Genomic DNA, 5,327 nt, shown 5'->3' with positions numbered 1-5,327 from the left:
ACTTGTGTGTGTGTGTGTGTGTAAATGAACATATACATGGATATGCATATGTGTACATGATTGAATATACATACATACATGCAAGCCTATATGTACACACATTCACACATGTGTTAGAAAGAGGTTATGTGAGTAGAGTGTATATATGTGCACTATATACACATATGCATGGAAATTTGCATGTTTGTCATATGCAATATATGTATGTGTGTGTGCATGTGCATGCCCACACAGGCATAACTCTGCATCTGTATGCAACGCATATACATTGAAGTAAATGTTTGTGCCAATGTGTGCTATACTTACATGTGTGTTTATACATACATATGCAGAGGTGCATATGCATGCACACATACACATCCCCACACCCCAAACACATTTATACATGCATAATCACACACACAGGATGGCTGTCCTGGGCATAGAATCTCAAAATCCTACACATGCCCATTCAGGAACTCCAGGAGGTCTTCTACATCTACAGCAGTGATGTTCTACATCACTCGAATTGCAAAGGATCCAGCCCATTTGGAGAAAGACATCCCCAGTGAGGATGTCTTTAGCCAAGGATTAATGCTGTCAATCAATCCTGGTGTAGCTAAAGGCATCAGCCCTTTCAGTTGGGCGTGTGTGCTGTTTCAACCCTGGGAGGGTACCGTCCACACTGGACCCTGCAGAATACCTAGGGAGGGTCCTCTCTGATCTCCTTCTGTGGCTGACCCCTGCTGCTTACTGGGATGTATGTGGGGACCACCAAGGTTGATCTGTGCTTCCAGTTTACCCAGCAGCACCCTGTCCCTATCCCTTCTGCTCCCTGGAGCAGACATCGTCCTGCCTACATGACTTGCAGCTTCCTAGCTCAGAGTCCCAGGGCTTCTCATCTGAACTGAGAAGCCCAAGCAGTGGGATCGGGGAGAGTTGGCTTGCAAGTGGGCAAAGTCCTGGGGCACATGCAGCCAGATCTTAAAATAGTAACTGGCCCGCAGAGCGGTGGCAATAAGGTGGCCTTAGAAGGAAAGGTAGCTGTAGAACCCAGGGAGGGATAGAGGGGGCTGGTGGGGCCCTTGGAGTGATGAGCGCTCTACCTGCATAACACACGGCCACAGAGAGCAGCTTCGGCCACTTCTGCTTCTCTGCTACAGTCCCTCTGGCCAAGGGTCCTGGGCTGAGTTCACTAGGGGATGTTCATGGTCTGAGAGGCTTCTCAAGATTACTCGCAGCTGTGGGGCTGTCTTCTGGATAGCTGTGAGCTAGGGCCCCACTCAGCTCTGTCCCACATGGCCCTGGTGTCCTCTCAGCAACCCAAACCCCAGCCCCTCACATCAGGTCCTCCAGGTGTTTCAGACGTCTCCACCAGAGATGCTGTGGAGTTCTTGCGATCATGACAAAAACTCCCTTTCACAAGACAAGCTACTTGGCAACCTTAGCCCCGTGCAGCAAGATGTGGGGGCGGCAAGGGGGAATTGGTCGATGCACACTACAAAGGTTAAAGCAGACTTCCCTTGCTACAGGAGGGAATTGAATGCTGGCCGGGAGGAAACCACGAGGCAGTGTGAGTCCACAAAAACCAGAGAACCTCCAGGCTGCTTGGGGAAAGTGCTAATAATCCCTGACAGCCGGTAGGGCTGGACACTCTAGATGCCTGTGAAGTTTCTTTGTCTCCTCCGTGATTCAAACCCTGCTCCCTCTGAGCTCAGACTCAGAAGTCTGCTGTGGAGAAAACCTGTGTTTGACTGTTACTACGGTTACTCACTAGAAGCCCAAGGTCTTTCCTGAAATGTGTGTGTGTGACTCATGTACCTGGACTGGCCATCTCTGGAACATTCTGTTGAGTAATGAAACTCTGTCACTTACGGGATCTCGAGGGCCTGCTGGATTGCTAGCTGCCCACAGTAGGGTAAGGGGGCTGTAAACACACACACACACACACACACACACACACATGGGTTAAAAGAACATACACCCCAACCTCAAGGGCTGATGGTTTTAGCTGGACCAGCATTGTCAGGACTGACCACTAGAAGTAATCCTGCAGCTCTAGATATCACCAATGTCATCAGACATAGACAGGCATCACACATAAGTCAGAGAGAATCGCTGATAGCCATGAATAGCTGCACCCCATGTCCAAACTCACACAACACATAAGTCCATCCCACAAGCAGGAGAGTGCTGGTACACATAGGGAGCATGTGACTTGACCCAGGTAGAATAGCTAATAAATTGGGGGGGGGGGCTCTGTCTGTCATTTCCCTGTGATGCAACAGTGGGGTGGTCAGAGGACATATTCACTGAACAGATTCTGAGAGCCTCTGCAAAGAAACAGCAAACCCTATCTACTATGCAGGTGCAGGTGCTAAGGCTCCCTTTCAAGGAGAAGCTGTTTCTAGTCATGATCGTTGACCCTGAGAGGCTGAAAGTCCAGCAAAGGTCAATGCCAAGGCACAGGAAATGTATGTAACTAGAGACCAGACAGGAACAGAAACCAACGACCACCATTTGATGCCTGCACCATATCCTGATCCATACCTGGCTGCACTGAGGATGAGAAGTGGTCATTTGGTTCGCTTTTTTCTTGATGCTGTCTACTGAGGGCCTGTGCTCATGGTAAAGAGCATCTGCACTGCTGTAGTTGGGTTATCTCCAGCTATAGCTTCCACGGACAGAGCAGTGCCCAGGAGGCTAGCATCAGCCCTCAGAGTCCCTGACCTCACAGAGAATCCAAGAGGGCCTGTGGCAGTTCAAATCACTCCAGAAAACCCAAACCCAATGAGTGCCTGAACCCTGGAGCCAGACTCCTTTGAAGTCATTTCCAGCTCTCCAATCCCTCGGTTTCCTGTCCTCAGCACCACGCACCCTCTAAGTGCAGGTCCAGAGGCACTCCAATACCACTCGTTTGTTCTGGGTCTCGAGGCGGGTAGACCTCAGACAAGCTGGTTCTGTTTAGGGCTTCAATTTTGTCAGACGGTTTAACATTTTTCTTCCTGCCAAGAAGCTGCTCCTCAAAGGGAAATGGCCCTTCTCTGTGGTTGATATTGCTAAGCATCTTCCAGAACCTCAGCCCACGGAGAGGACAGGCTGGAAGGCAGCGTGGGAGCAAGTCAAAGATGCTGTGCAGCTATCAGGGGACCTAGACTCCAGAGGACCTAAAAGGAAATGCGATCCTACAATGTCCTTCCTGCTTTTTCTGATTTTAGTACCACAGAGTCGAGAGAGATAAGCCAGTCCCAAAGTCCGAAGCCTCATGGGAAGACCCAGCAGCACCCTTCCACTTCAAGGGGGGCTCTAGGGCCCCTTGTGAGCAGTCCTCCTAATTTCCCAAGAGCATCCATTTACATGCCTTGGCTGCATGAGCGCCATGCTTCTCGCTATGGCCTGTCTTTAGGCAATCATGGGATTTAAGCATGCTTTTTGGGTTCGGCTATATGTGGTTTGCACACTATCGGGCCAGTGGTATGATGCTGGGGAAACCCGCTTATGGGTTCCAACATCACCTTATCTTTGAAGCAGGGTCCCTCACTCAACCTAAAGCCAACTTATTTGGCAAGCCTAGCTGGCCAGAGAGCTCCAAGGTGTGCCATACCATAGCTTTTCACGTGGGTGGCAGGGTTCTGAACTCAAATCATCATGCTTGCGTGGCAACCATTTTACATAGTGCTATCTTCCCAGTCCCAGAACCTAGCTTTCTTCCTTTCTTCCTTTCTTCCTTTCTTCCTTTCTTCCTTTCTTCCTTTCTTCCTTTCTTCCTTTCTTCCTTTCTTCCTTTCTTCCTTCCTTCCTTCCTTCCTTTCCTTCCTTCCTTCCTTCCTTCCTTCCTTCCTTCCTTTCTTTCTTTCTTTCTTTCTTTCTTTCTTTCTTTCTTTCTTTCTTTCTTTCTTCCTTTTTTTGTTTTTTTGAGACAGTGTTTCTCTGTATAGCCCTGGCTGTCCTGGAACTCACTCTGCAGACCAGACTGGTCTTGAACTCAGAAATCCTACTGCCTCTGCCTCCCAAGTGCTGGGATTAAAGGTGTGCACCACCACTGCCCTGCTAGAACCTAGCTTTCTTAAGCCATGATAACCAGTGAGTGAATTAGCAAGCCACAGAATAAATACACACACACAGACACACACACATATACACACATACACACACAGAAACACACACACACACATAGAAACACAGAGACACACATATCTACACACACATACACACATACACACACAGAGACACGCACATACACACACATACACACACACATACACACAGAGACACACACATACACACAGAGAGGCACACATACACACACACATTATATATATTACATATATGGCAAGATTGTAAATGAGTAGAGCAAGTGTCTCACCATCAACCTTTCCTCTCCTAAAATCGGTGTGATTATGTCAAAATGATCAAAAGCCCATTTTCAAAGTTCTGGGACTTAAGCAAAATGTTATAACGATTTAAAGCACATTTATTCAAGAAAATAAAGTTACCCCTTGGTGATTTCCTGTGGCATCTCTTTGTCATGAAGGAGGCCTCAGAATGCAACACTAAGGAGAAGAGAAGCCAGACACACAAGGCCACAGAGTGTGATCCCACTCATATGAAATGCCCAAAGACAAATCCCATACCACAAAACGTACCTGAGTTTTCTGGGGTGGGGAGGGAGGGTGGAGGCCTTAGCAGGTTAGTGAATGTGCTCTGAAACTGAGGACTACACATTAAAAACTATTGAGTGGCCTGTGGGAGCAGGGTGAATTTGATATCATGTTAAATATGCCTCAATAAGGCCTTAAAAAAAAACTGATCATAGCCTTTGGCAGGCTCTTAATGCCAAAGAGGTGATGGGAGAATAGAGGGCCCTCCTCAAACACCTCAGCTCTCAGTGGAGGCCCCTTGAGAAGCACACTGAAGAATAAGAGAAAACTTGTGATCAGATTTGAGTCACTCCAGTCTCTGAGAACAAGAGCCAACCTGTACTACCTGGCCAACCAAGATCCTATGACAAGGAAGAGGACACTTGAAAACGAGAGCTGTGCTACTTGACTGTCCAAGATTCTGTGACAAGGAATAGTGTTTCATAATATTATCTGGCCTTTAATCAAAAATTACCAGACAAATCAAAAGATGGAATCACAAAACTGTGCGGAAAAATACATAATCGAAACTACCTAGGGGTAGCCCTGACTTCGGAGTTATCAGACAAGAGCACCTCAAGAGATTGGAAAGGAGGTAAGACTGTGTGAGAGGGGCTGGTGAGATGGCTCAGTGGGTAAGAGCACCCGACTGCTCTTCCGAAGGTCCAGAGTTCAAATCCCAGCAACCACATGGTGGCTCACAACCAT

This window comes from Mus caroli, chromosome 10 (genome assembly GCF_900094665.2).
Source record: "Mus caroli chromosome 10, CAROLI_EIJ_v1.1, whole genome shotgun sequence".
Lineage (NCBI taxonomy): Eukaryota > Metazoa > Chordata > Mammalia > Rodentia > Muridae > Mus > Mus caroli.
This window is presented reverse-complemented; position numbering follows the sequence as displayed.